The 14,661-nt window shown below is 42.5% G+C and overlaps 1 protein-coding gene and 1 long non-coding RNA gene across 2 annotated transcripts in view; one reads left to right on the top strand and one right to left on the bottom strand.

Annotated features, from left to right (window-relative positions):
* Positions 1-14,661, top strand: part of PTPRN2 (protein tyrosine phosphatase receptor type N2) — a 614,238-nt gene that overhangs the window by 247,883 nt on the left and 351,694 nt on the right. The gene's annotated exons all lie outside the window — the stretch shown is intronic.
* Positions 1-14,661, bottom strand: part of LOC310689584 — a 187,009-nt gene that overhangs the window by 39,069 nt on the left and 133,279 nt on the right. The gene's annotated exons all lie outside the window — the stretch shown is intronic.

The following is a 14,661-nucleotide window of genomic DNA, read 5'->3' as shown; positions in this document are numbered from 1 at the left end:
CCTGTTGTTGCTGAATATATATATTTTCCCTTTTTTATATAAAAAAATGTCATTCCTTGCTACACAAACTAGAAATGGCAATTTGTGGTACCCAAGATGCATGTTTCCCCTAGGGTCTAGATATCACAGCTTCTGTATGTAAAGTTCAGATGGAAAGCACTTTAAAGAACCAATTCTCAGCTTGCTCAGTTAAGGGATTTGCCTGTTCTTTACATTTAAATTTTGCAGTTTGAGTCATTTCCCCCCTAAACAAAATAGTGATATGTTTTCTATTGGAGGGGGCACTAAAAGTGACGTCTGAAGACCAAATGGTTCTTGGTTTACCGCGCTGACATCCTCCTTGCATTTTATTTCTTCTTTAACAAATGCTGATTTTGTACAATTGCACTGGTGCACCAATATATAAACCCAGTTAATGAGATGCAGTTTGTGAAAAATGCCAGCAGGGAGTCGTGAAGGGTTTTGTTTTGCTAAAGAAAACTGGCTGTTGAAATTAGCAAGGTGTTGTGTTAAACTCTATGTTAACTTTAATTTCATGGCTAACAGCCATGTCAGATTCTTAAAAAATATATTGATCCTAGAGTTGTGTGAGGGAATGAGAGCAGTTTTCATCAGAACTAAAGCAGTGAGGGAGGAGAGGTTTAACCCTTCTCCCTGGGTTCAATCCCATCACCAGGAATACCACATGTACCTCCTGCCTGCCTGAATGTTCAGTGGAGCCTAATGGAGGGATGCTTTCACTCAATCCAGTGTGCCCCCCACCACCTAGCATAAGGGGTAGGGGTGATGGTTTGCTCTGTTATCATCATCATCGTCGTCGTCAAACCTTTATTGGCATCACATACAAACATTCAGAATAAATAGGCCAGTGCGATCTTTTCGTCATTTCAACAGTACAGTCATTTGCCAAAAGGAAGAAGAGGCAAGCAATCTATTTCATCTCTGTGGGTCTCCAGCAAGGGCAGGATCCTGTAGCATACTTTGGCGACAAAAAAATCAAATAGAGAAACTTAGCTACTGTCTTGGTGAGCTCCTGGTCTCTCCCCTGTAATAAGAAGCGTATAACCTCTGTCTCTGGTTTCCATGTTGGAATACATAGATGGTCTAGAAATTGTTGGCGGAGATCATCATACATTTTACATTTAAGGGCCATGTGAGCTAGAGTTACCACCAGGTGGGCATCGCATGGGCAGATCCTATCTCCTTCTGCCATAACTGCAAACCTACCCCAAAGGAGGTTAGAAGGATTAGAATTGAACCTAGCCAGCGAAAAAGCCCTTCTTTCTTACGGATTAAACAAAAATTGTAAATAATTAAGATTAAATTTGCTCTGTTAGAACATTATGATAGATGATAGATAGATAGATAGATAGATAGATAGATAGATAGATAATTCAAAATAGCTTCCAGGGGTTTCTTGTGGCAGGCCAAACACCACCTTTTAGGAGATTTTAACATACCATGTTGCATCAAGTGCACTTTATAACCAGACTACGGACATGGAGTCAAAATAGGCCAGGAATTATATTTTGGAAGCATTCATGAACCTCATTCGGAGCTTTGACGTCTGTTGATATTATTTTTGTTTCATTGGAACACTGCCAATCATATGTGACGTGAAGCTGCCTTGTGTTTAAAAATATGCTCCATTCTCCTTTTCTCTTCCCTGCTGGTTTGGTGTTTTTTTTAAATCTCTCTCCTACAGTTTTTCTAGAATCAGATAATTTTGAAAGGAATTCATTTGGCTTTTTGAAAAATTCATCAGCATTCACACTAATTTCTTTCCAGTTGTGATATTATGATCTAAACTGCTGGTTGCAATAGTGTTTTTATTCATTTGTTTGGGAGGCTGTTGAGCTGTAGCTTTGAAGAGCCCCTTCTCTCAGTGATGGCCCTGGGAGACAGTGCAGACAGTCTGACAATGTCAGACTGGTAGACTATTATTTAAATTAGCAGTGTATCTGTGAGTCAAGGAAGCATACCAATTTCATGATACAATCAGACTGTATTATTCACTCCAGCAAAGTTACTGGAGACTTCCCAAAATAGGAAATGATGTCTGACATTAAAATAGCAGTTTCAATTGTTTGGTGAATGTAGAGGTTTGCAGATGTCCTTGCTTCTTGTAGTGAGAAACATGTGGCAGTGTGGCCAAGAAAAGAATAGCCCAACAAAGGACTTCATTTTTAACAATTCTCTGTGATTTCCATTAATTTGACTGTATACGATCAGGGACAAAGAGAAGATCAGGCAGCCCACCTGCAGCCAGAGAAATCCACAGTCCATCATATGCAAATTCTGGGAATCATAGAATTGTAGAGTTGGAAGGGACCCTAGGAGTCATCTAGTCCAGCCCCCTGCGATGCAGGAATCTCAACTAAAGCATCCATGACAGATGGCCATACAGTGGGAAAGATCAAGACAACAGATGATGTGAACTATCTTTAAAGGTAAAGGTAAAGGGACCCCTGATCATTAGGTCCAGTCGTGACCGACTCTGGGGTTGCGGCGCTCATCTCGCTTTATTGGCTGAGGGAGCCGGCATATAGCTTCCGGGTCATGTGGCCAACATGACTAAGCCGCTTCTGGAGAACCAGAGCAGCGCACAGAAACGCCGTTTACCTTCCCGCCGGAGCGGTACCTATTTATCTACTTGCACTTTGACGTGCTTTCGAACTGCTAGGCTGGCAGGAGCTGGGACCGAGCAACGGGAGCTCACCCTGTCGCGGGGATTCGAACTGCCGACCTTCTAATCGGCAAGTCCTAGGCTCTGTGGTTTAACTCACAGCGCCACCACTTGCAATTACCTGGCATTAGCAGACCCATGAACTCTGACCTCTACAAGGTTCCTTAAGGGCCCCTCCATGGTGATATGTGAAGTTTGACCCTGCCTGCTCCTTGATTATAGCCCTTGCCCATTACCTTATCACCATTGAAAGAAAACTCCTCAGCCCAACTCCACTTCTACACTCATGGAACCTAAATAAATTTTACCAGCATAATTCATACGTTCCTCTACCAAATGATATTGCTCTTGTTCCAAGAGATGACTGCCATCCAGTCTATAGATGAGAGCTAGCTCGTGAGAAATGTCTGGGTGTCAAATTACCTCACCATACGTAGGTGGTCATGAAGCAGCATAGTGGGCCTGTCCACACTTTTCTCCATACACCTTCAAACCTTTTTAGGAGAAACCTAAAAATGGCTTTTCCAGCATATCAAACCAGGACATGGGGATGCCAGAAGCAGTCATACTGCCAAAGAGAGTATTGCAGTGGTTACTGGATGGCCCCACATGGCCATCTCTGTCCTCAGTGTACAGACCATTCTCACTGCAAGGTTCTCTGTCCAAGCCAAGTATTGCACAGACTGTACCCCAGTATGAGTTGAGAGTCACATCCATATTTGAGTGTGTGCTGTTGAACCAACACTGCTATGCCGGTAAAGCCATACCAACTTGGTAGGACAATAAGCAACTAAACAGAACAAAACATTAGAGAGATGCCACCAACTCAGGGCAAATTTATACTACTTGGGCAGATCACCACCACCATCCAAGATCAGAAACTCGATGATGGTCCCAGACAACTCCCAAACTTATTCAGATGTGATGGATCCAATCCTGAGGGGATTGAATCATATCCCAAACCTGCAATTAATTTATATCTAGGGAGAGAAGTACCATTTTGGTCCATGAGAAATGAACTGGAACAGGCAGAGCAAAGTGGGAAGAAGGTCCTGCTCCTGACTAGCTGCAGTAGGCATGCAGGACTTGTGCAGAAACTGGCGATGCCCATACACAGATGTTAATGCTACAACCCATCTGGCATGCTTTCCACCTGTTCACAGATTCATCTCACTCAGAGTGGTATATACATCCCCAAAGGCTAAGGCCCAGCTCAAGGTATCTCTTCTAGAAGAGACAACTAATTCTCTTGCCCTTAAGGTACCAAAAAAGGTTCAGGGGAAAGTCTGCAAACAATATAACTTCTGACTTACCCAGACCACCTGGCAAACAAAGTGGTTGGAGACTTTCCAAAATAGGAGATGATATATAACATCAGATAGCACGCTGACTTACTGTTTGTCTTTAGAGGTTTATTGTTGCCTTTCCTGCAGATGGTTCTAAATTAGGATCATAGTCTTTGAGTGCTTCCAGACCCTTTAGTTCTTATAGGCAGAGGATGACAGCTCTTGTGCAGCTGGTATGTTGTTACAAAGCTTCCACTCATTTCAGCAGGGCTTATGCAGGAGAACTGTCTAATAGGTGATGCCCCATGCTGTTCTTCCCTTTGACCTGCATGAATAACCAAGACCCACATGAGATCTGCAATGGATAACATATGTCTGTTCTGGGGGGAAGTGTGTTCCTGACGTTTCTTGAGTTGGTCACTAAATCCATGGTTGCTTGCTACACCAATAGGCTCTGAGCATGGGATTCCGCCATTTGCCATAATCCTATGCTCAGGATCCTGCCGTTTACTTTGATGACCGGGTAGGCTGGAAGCTGGCAACACTCTGATCACAAGGAGTTTGCACTAAAATGAAGGGTTTTCCTCTGTTTTATCAGGGGCTTCCATTGGCATAACATCAGCTCATTGACAGGTGGGCACAGTCCTTTTTTTTAATGACTTCACAGGCCAAAATGGAACTTGTGGCAGGCCAAGACAGGCCCTGGTCAAGTGGCTGCTATTGTCCCAGCTGAGATGTCCTCTCTCTCCTCCAGCTGACACTCAAGAACTATCTTGCCCTGAGTGGAGAGGAAATCTACTTTTTCTTTCTTTTGTAGCATTCTTTGACTTTTATTCTGTACTTTCAGTTGGTGCATATAGTTTTTAATATTTCTATGTAAATCACTTCGTGATGTTTACCTGAATATCTTATCTCATCTTATCTTGAATGAATGAATGAGACTGTAATTCTATACACTCTCTTTTCTGACCTTAGCAGGGCTTACTTCTGAGTAGATACACATTGGATTATATGAAATGAGTTGCTAGGACTCAACCCGGCCTAGAAGACCTTCTCCCTGAGGTGTTTCAAGAGGGAAGATAAACTCCCTGAATTACTTGGTCCTTTTTTGTGGTGATGCTCATACTTTCAGTTTAGAGCCACAGTGCAAAATCACCCATGTAAAAGCAGCTCATTGCAACCCTTATGACTAATGTCTATTAAAAGCAGTGAATCTTCAGCTCCCAGAGCTGCAGATTGTATTCATACAAAAGAACCCTATCTTTTGACTATAAAAGCTTTCAAACTCCCCCCCCCCATTTCAATTGCAGTACTGATGAACACAAAAAATCTGTGAAAATAAAATTGCTCTCCCTCCTGTGATGAGTTCCTAAGCGACCCACTGCTTGTTGTTGAAGATTTTGTGTGTCTGTGTGCATTTGTAAACATGGGAAATATTTGGTGATAGTATTTCCCCCTTGCTTTCTGGGTTACATTCTTCTAACAAGGAGGGTTCACAGCTAAAATGCCACTGGTAATCTTATCGTCCAGAGTGTATACTATTAACACATTTTTTATTTACCTTGCTAGTAGATTAGTAAATTCTAAACTGTCTTAGGAACATTACTTTCTGACCTTTTTTCATTCTTTATGTTTTAGGGCAGTGGGGAATCAGCAAAAGAAAACAATAGTAACCTTTCTGAATTCATTACTATAAGCTGTACTGACCTTAAAAAACACAGCCCAACAGTATTATATTGAGGACTGCTCCTTTTTTCGATTTCCAATTCTTGACAGTTTTTCAGCTCATGCAAAGTAAAGGAGAAGAAAAATTACAATGCAATCCTCATAGACTTTGAGGTTGTTGTTGTTTTGCAATATATATTTTTTATTCGTTATCATCTTTAAACTATTTGATATGGTTGCATCGAGACACATTTTTGCTTACATTAGAGCTATGACATGCACAGTTACATAAAATTAAAACAACATTAAATACTCAGATAAATGTTTCTGAATATATTTACAAAGTTCTTTCAAAGTGTATATACCAAAATTATTAGGTATTACAGATATGAAATGATGCATAGTAACGTGTGTTGCTTAAATTGGAGACCATAAGGAAAAGGTATTTTGTATCAATAACAACGAAAATTTATAGGAAGGGGGAAGTGAAAAAAATTAAATATGCACTTCATGCATGCCAGACTGCTGTAAACTATGGATATTATTAGTATTAGTATTAGTATTAGTATTAGTATTAGTATTTATTTTATTATTTATTTAATTTATATACCACCCTGTGTCTGCAGGTCTCAAGGTGGTTCAGATAATAAAATCCAAATATTGCATTATACTATTGGTCCATAGATAATAATTTTAATTATTTCCATAGTTGTTCTTGCGGCAGTTAAAAGATGCACTCTAAGTTCTTTGTTTCTAATACGCAATATATGTTGAATATGCAACTAAATGCATTTCCCCAAAACTTCTACTTCTGGACATTCCCACCACATGTGTTGATATGTCCTTACAGTGGGACATCCTCTCGAACCTGCGAAGTGTGTATGGAGGTCCTTAGCTGTCCAGACGACAAGACCCCCCTCTCAGCCTCACTGATATGGTCTAAAGGAAAGCAGAGCAATGCATTTGGCACCAGCTTGGCTCCAGGAGTTGCTGGAAGTAGCCGTACACTCTGGATTTGTGTAGGGTTTACTCCTTGGCCTTTTCTTCTCCCAAAGATATTCTGCAAGGCAGTTGAGGTTTAGGACCAGAGTTTTCCTTCTCCTAGATAGGCAACCTTCCCAGGTTGATGAGCCCCATGTGATGAGCACACACTTCCCTTCTTGACAGTTGGACCACTATTGGTCTTGTCTGCTCAATCTTCTAGAGCCTGTCTTTGCAGGGGAAGTCCTTAACTCAACAAGGGTTTGAGACCCATCGGCTACACTCACTTGGTTTAGCCGGTCAGTTGAAGTCATTCCTGGGGTGTTGCTGTTGTCGCATGCTGACAGCTAGGAGCCACACGTGAGAACTGGGTGCAGGGTGGGGACCAAAGGTAGACAGACTACCCCACAACATGCCACCACCAGAGGTACTACTCTTCCCTAACACCCCATTGGCATAATATAAAAGTAGCACTGGGGACAGACTTGTGCTTTGCAGCATGTGCTGCCAAAATGTAGCCCTCCAGTACTATTCTCTGGCACCGGTCATGTTTACCTATTATTGTCACTTCCCAATTTTACAGTAAAGAAACAGACTCTGATAGAGATGCAACCTTGAATAAGGGCATGCACAAAATTCAAGGAAGTATATATACTAAACCCACATTACCAGTATTAAAGTCCAGCTCTCTTTAATTAAGGGTGGGCATGTTTTAATGAAAGTTTTCATTTTAATCTGAAGCAGTCTGGTTATGCTTCACAGTACTGGTGTGTGATTTAGAAGTATGAATAACCTTCTTTACCCTCATATTTTTTTTCTGCCTTTAAATGTGTCAGAACAAGCAAAAGCTATGATCCTAAACCAAGCTATGTCGCCAAGCTTTTATTGTGTTCTATTTTCCTTTACAACTAAGAAGGGTTCATACCTCTTGCTTTCTTTCCCTGTAAGGAACTTCTGACTTCTCTCGCATTAGCCTGATTGTAAATCGTGTCAAATATACTCCAGATTACGTAACCACAAAATCTCTCTAACAGCCAATTCTTACAAATAAATGTAAGTAAGTCTGGGTGCTTTAAATGAGCATAATCAATCCCTGAAAATTGCCTCAGCCATATATGTGCTGATTGTTCCTTTAGTTCAAAACACCAGTTGGCAAAATGCAAAGTGCCTCTTCATTTGAATAATAAGGCAGAAAATCAGAGAAAATAAGCAGGAATCTTTAACACTAGACTATATCAAAACAAAAAAACAAAGGTACATACTTGAATCATTCACACAATTTTTTGGCTAAGACCAGAGGATCCCCACTTTTGTATGAGTTCTATAGCCACCTATATATTTTTCTCATTCATATGCTCTCTGATAAGAGTCTTCATGTGCCTTTAAATATGAATAGCCTTCAAGAGGTATATCATGATGAATATAACGGTCTCCTAAACTTGGAAGTAAAATGTGAAGAATGCACAGGAATTCCACAATCATTTTTTGGGCCTTGCCCCAATGTCTGAATATCTCTAGCTTGCAACATATGAGAGCAGATTATAATCCTGTACTAGAGAATGATTGGTTTGAAGTGCCTTTATTGTATTTAAGGCTAAAAATGCATCTGCAAACCATTTTCACCACAATAATATCTGATTGTCTTCACACTTATCAGTGTGACTTAATATGGTAGAATGGCCTCACTGGGCAAGAGTAAAGACAGACAGATATTCTTCTTAGTGGAATTGTTTTGAAGATACATTCTTTACTTCTTTTTTTGCCTCAAAATGCAGCAAACGTGTTGAAATAACCGCTACCGCTTAATGTTCTAAAAACAAATGATACAGAATGAGGTGGGTAAGTGTTGAAATCACTGCTACAACACAGTACAGTAGTGTAACAGTCACATCCTCACCATACATTTAAAGCAATAGCTTCCTCCAAATAATAGTGAGAACTGTAGTTTGTTAAAGGTGCTGGAAATTGTAGTTCAGTGAGGGTTAAACTACAGTTCTCAGGATTCCTTGGGGGGAGCCATTACTGTTCAAGTGCTATAAATGTGCTTTAAATGTATGGTGCAGCAAGAGAGTCCTGTTTTCCTGAATTTCTTACCAGGAGCAAGGTAGTTTTTTTATTCCAAATATTCTAGTCAAGTTTTTGGAACTCATCCTTGGCAGTGAGCTTCAGGGCCTCATAGTGATGGTCAGGAATAGTAAAGTCCAATACTTTCCTTTAGCTTTTTCTGTATGCCAGTACAGTGCACTCCTTTAAATCAGCAGGAGAGAAAAAACAAAAGCCTGATATCCCTTGAGAAATGTACACAGTAGCCCTTGGAGCCGAGGGAAATACTTTTCTCAATGTCTGTTGGAGCCTTTCCTTCCCTTTTTCTGCATCAGGAGTGAGCTATGAATGTGGCTCAGAAAATGATCCTTGAGGCAAGTTCTCCCCACATACTGTGTGGGATCCTAAAGGATCCTGTCCACTCTCAGGACTCTTCTGGAGGTTTCTCTTACCACGTCATCCTCTTGTGCTCTCAGAAAGTCAGGGCCCATTGGCGACAGTCCTCGAGGCAATACAGTGGTACCTCTGGTTACAAACTTAATTCATTCTGGAGGTCCATTCTTAACCTAAAACTGTTCTTAACCTGAAGCACCACTTTAGCTAATGGGGCCTCCCACTGCTGCCGCGCCGCTGCCGCTCAATTTCTGTTCTCATCCTGAAGCAAAGTTCTTAATCCGAGGTACTATTTCTGGGTTAGCGGAGTCTGTAACCTGAAGCGTCTGTAATCTGAAGCCCGAGGTACCACTGCACGAGGAAATGTTGAAGGAAGGGAAATTGTCAAGAGCTGGGTGTGTGCAATAAAATTCTTGCGCACGTGGCAAGATGTATGTGGCTGTAGTCTTGGCCTGGCCTGGCCCCTATTTCATCCTGCCAGGGTCCAAGGGCTTGCAGTACAGGGAGCACTGGGGACCTGTGTTCCAATGAATCTCTTCGCCTTCTCTCCCCGCCCCCCAAAGTGGACTGATGAAATAGTTCTGCTGCTTATTACATTCCTTGCGCCGTAGTTGGGTGATGCGGTATGTAAGACGAAGACATTTGCCCCACAGATATTTTAGTGCTATGTATTGAAAAAGGTCAGGATGTTATATTTGCTCCCTCAGTGTTTTGTGCTAGATAGCTAAAAAGGTCATGTTTCACCACAGCCTGAGGTGTCTGTCCGAAGCTGGGGACCATGTTAGCCAATTGCCGTTCCCTGCCTCTCATAAAACACAAAATAAATCACCAATTGTGTACTTTGTAAAGTGAACATAAACCCTCTGTGTGGTTTTTCAGTCTGGAGCCTTTCATGATTCCTTCTCCCTTTTGATTACATGAGACTAAAGTAGAAAATGTTCTGTCGAAAGGAACAAAAAAGAGGGGAGTCATAAGAGGGCACTTTCTGTGTATCCACGAAACAACTCCTTTTTGAAAATTAAACTTAAGATAGGAACACGGCCGTGTAATCAGCTTCCACTTATGAGCATCTATCTCAAGATGGGAATGGGAAATTTTCTTCTTCTTTGTGATAAATTTCCAAGTTACCCATTTCCCTCATGGGGTAGGGCACGGGTTGTTTTTATTGTTTTTCATTTTATTTTGCAGCACGTTGATTTATGTTTCTTTGGTGCAATTGTGCTCTGAGCCAAACAGAAATCAGGTGTAGGCTTGGTGTGCTCTTGCAATTTGGGTTTAATTAGGGAACGGGAGATTGTTTGCCGTTAACGGACAGATTTTTCCAGGATTCAATCAGTAGCTGCCAAGGGCCTTGATTGGGGAATAGTTACCACAGCAATGGTATTTCCTTAGTGTTATTTGTATCTTTTAACACTGCTTATATTTGTGTCATATTACACCCTGGGGTGACTGTTCTGCTGCAGGAAAGTATATCCTGATACTGTGCCAACACAATGTGATGCCAGATGCATGCTCCCCCTTATGCTTTAAATAATCTGAAGAGGCCATACTGCAAATGCATGGGTGATTACAAGATCTAAGGCCTTTTTGGTTAAGGCCCATTTTTGACATGCCATGCCCAAAGAAACTTCCCTGACCAGATCTCCCTCTACCTTCTAAAGGATGGAGGGAAATTCTTTTCTTCTTGAAGCGGTTTGCTCTTCCAGAGCACATCACAAGGAGTTTTCCCAGCCAAGCTCACAGATGCTGGCGTCTGGCAGTTCAGTTTCCTTAGCATAACGCTTGTGAACATTCCACAATGTCACCTTGGCCTAACCAATCACTGCTGCAGGTTTTACCGAAGACTGCCACAAATTTGCATATTATAATATGGAAAAAACGGCGTCCATGTTTGAAGTGCAGCAACATCCTTTTTTGAATATTCATATAAATAGAGTCCGTTTTAAATAACAACAAATGCCAATGTCGTAAAAATGTCAATTATGGAATGTGAATGGCAGTAGATAGACTCCAGTCTTTAGATATGCATAAAATCACAGTAATTGATGCATAGAATACCTTGCTTGAAGTAACCCATGTCAAGGTTTGTTAATTGCTTGGCGCAGAAGGAAGAAATCTAAACAGATATTTGTTTTGTTATGAAAATTGCATAGGGCTGTGTTTTTCAAACTATTCATACAAATCTAACATTACACAGGGAACTGACCAGAACTGTACACGTAACGTTTCTCTTAATTTTACAATAACTGTTGGAAGTGTTATTAGGTTCATTGTCATTCTGTTAAACAATGAAAGAGCCTGGTACTACTAGCCGGTGGCAAAAATTATATTAGATTCATGTAAGAATATTAATATTTGAAATCATTTATACAGGCGTTGGAGGCTGGATGGGAGTGGAGAACTCATTTGGATGAACATTTGTACTGAGGGAGAGGGAGAGAGGATGGAAGCAGCCTCAAGTGACATATTTGAGATACAGAGATGTAGCCGTTTGTACAGAGATAATTTAGAGTTGCGTTGAGGATTTAGCTTATGGAATTTATACATATGTAACTGGAAGATAAGATACAGCTCCCAGCACTGTGATAGGCAAGAGACTGGATGAACTCATTTCCCCTCCATTCCAGTGAGCCCTGTTGCGTTGACTAAGGCAACATTTCCAGAACACCTGCCATAAAATTACCCCACATTCCTTCCATTCCTAGCTCAAGTGTGGAAATCCACACCCTGGGCAGGAGTAACTTGGTGCTGGAGCTTTGAGAGCCTGTACCTCAGAGAAGTGAGGTGTCATCACATCCCAGTCTTCCTCTGTTGAAAAGAGCTTAAATCTACAAAGCCTCTGAACTCCACACTTTTCAGGGAAGAGAGAACAAGCACTATTTACAGCACCCGTGTTGATCATCGTTGTTATATTTCCATAGCATGCACTGCCAAGAAAATGGTGGCGTTTTGTAAGAGGCTACCATCGCTCCTGCTGCATTTCTGGCAAACTCTGAAGGAGTAACAGCAAACAGGAAATCTTCCCCCTTTATTTGTGGAACGGGTAGTTTTCCAGATCGCTGATTTCTTGGAACACTGCACAGCACTGGCTGGTATTAACCCAAGCGTTCATAGAGCGGACATGGTTGTGGGCTGGTGCTGCCACTGCATGTACTCCTGTAAAGTACTGAGTAAAGTCGCTTCTTTTATTGCTGATTCTTCACGCAGTGCATATGGAACAGGAGGCAGGGGTGGCCACCAACTTGGATGGCTTTAAAAGAGAAGCAGGGCCTTGGTAATATGCCACCCTGTGCAAGGCCATTTGATGCCCTCCACTCCAGCTTTGGGAAGGAGACACGAGTCTCTGACAGGGTCTTAGGCACCTCCTACCTCCTTCCCAAAGCTCGGTAAGCACTTGCCCAACTCTGGGAAGGTGGTAGGAGGACTCTAGGACCTTGTCAGAGCCCTCCTTCCCAGAGCCAAGCGAGTGCATACCGGGCTTTGAGAAGGTGCCCTCCTTGGCTGTGCGCCCCCCATGGGACTGCACCACTCGCACTGCCCTAAATCCACCTCTGCTAGCCAGGATGGCTGTGCCCGGCTGCTACCATTGGAGGTAGCAATGCTTCTGAATACCAGCTGTTGGAAACCACAGGAGGGGAGAGTGCTGTTGTGCTCAAATCCTACTTGCTTGTTTCCCACAGGCATCCGGTTGGCCACTGCAAAAGCAGAGATGCTGAACAAGGTGGCCCATTGACCTGACCCTGCAGACTCTCCTTATATTCTTACGTTCTTTGTTGCTCGGGACATGAAAGCAGTGAGCGTTGGGGCTTGAATGAAGGATTCATATAGCAGAGAGTTCCAGTGGGGTTCCTTGCAGTGGTGGGATTTGGGGCCTGACTCTATTCTTAGAGATTTCTCCCATCACAAGTCAGTCACTCACTTTAGATCCCTGTCTTGCATTATTATCTCTTGGGACTGACTCTAATCAGTCTTTTGTTCAAACAAAACCGTTGCACTTCTTTGGGCACTGACTAGACTAGAAGTAGCTAGATTGCAAAAGTCAGCTAGGGGGCCCTCTAGAGAAGGGTGTTTGGGCTATAGCATCTCTGAACATTTGATGCATCATTAGAGAGTGGTACAAGGTACTGCAAAACAAAATAGGTTTGATAAAGTCTGCTTACCATTTATAAGTTACATAAGTAACTGGAGAAACTTGCCTATCCCCACTGCACCATAGGAGAATCATAGAATCATAGAGTTGGAAGAGACCACAAGGGCCATCGAGTCCAACCCCCTGCCAAGCAGGAAACACCATCAGAGCACTCGTGACATATGGTTGTCAAGCCTCTGCTTAAAGACCTCCAAAGAAGGAGACTCCACCACACTCCTTGGCAGCAAATTCCACTGTCGAACAGCTCTTACTGTCAGGAAGTTCTTCCTAATGTTTAGGTGGAATGTGGAGGGGTTACTTGAATGTGCATTAACCTGCAGATTGTGTTGCTTAGGTAAAGGTAAAGGGACCCCTGACCATTAGGTCCAGTCATGACCAACTCTGGGGTTGCAGCGCACCATCTCACTTTATTGGCTGAGGGAGCCGGCGTACAGCTTCCGGGTCATGTGGCCAGCATGACTAAGCCACTTCTGGCAAACCAGAGCAGACCACGGAAACGCCGTTTACCTTCCCACCAGAGCTAGGTTGGCAGGAGCAGGGACCGAGCAACGGGAGCTCACCCCATCGCAGGGATTCAAACCGCCGACCTTCTGATCGGCAAGTCCTAGGCTCTGTGGTTTAACCCACAGCGCCACCCGCGTCCACCTATGTTGCTTAGTGAGCAGGCAAATATATAAATATAATTTATTTATTTTTTGCATTTATATGTCCCTTATCTTTCAAATTGAACAGGGGCACTTCTGGGTTTGAATTGTTTTATTGTTTAAGAACCTTTAATAAATACATCTTCATGGGGACAGACTTGCTCAGCTTCAACGGAAAACATTTTTTTGAAGGTCGGAGTGTTTTGGAAGCTTTGCTGTTTATTTAAATGGTAGAGCAGAGAGGGACCAATATAACTTGGAGCTACTAAAAGATGTACAGAGCAGTACAGCATGCTTGTTTCCCTTCAAGGGCCTTTAAATCTCTTTCCGATTAAGAAATTGATCTCAGGAGGAAGCGTTAAAACATGGCACGCAGCTCCGACCCACTAAACAGGCGCTGTGCTATCGTTGCTTGCTCTGAATTTATTCTGGTGACACGCAGAGACCAGATTGCATCATTAGCAAACCAGTTCAGTGCAATATGTTGAAGGTTCCGAACTTGGCAGGCGAGCAGGCAGTTTACCGAGCCGACTTTTATCAGACTGTGCCCCAAATATTCAAGCCTCTTGGGCTATAGAACATGCCAGGCTGCAGAAGATTATGAAACAATTTGCACATCACACACCATACTGAATATTAAACGCATCTCTCTCTTGACCTAATGGTAAACTAGGGGCTGTTGGAACTTCCTGAACTCATAATTGAGAGCTGATGTGGTTAGAGCCAGTGTTGTGTAGTGGTTAAAAGTGGTAGACTCGTAATCTGGGGAACCGGGTTCGCGTCTCTGCTCCTCCACCTGCAGCTGCTGGGTGA

Source organism: Podarcis liolepis, assembly GCF_965112155.1.
Source record: "Podarcis liolepis genome assembly, chromosome: 12".
NCBI lineage: Eukaryota > Metazoa > Chordata > Lepidosauria > Squamata > Lacertidae > Podarcis > Podarcis liolepis.
Note: the sequence above shows the minus strand (reverse complement) of the source record. Positions and strands in the feature narration are given on the sequence as shown.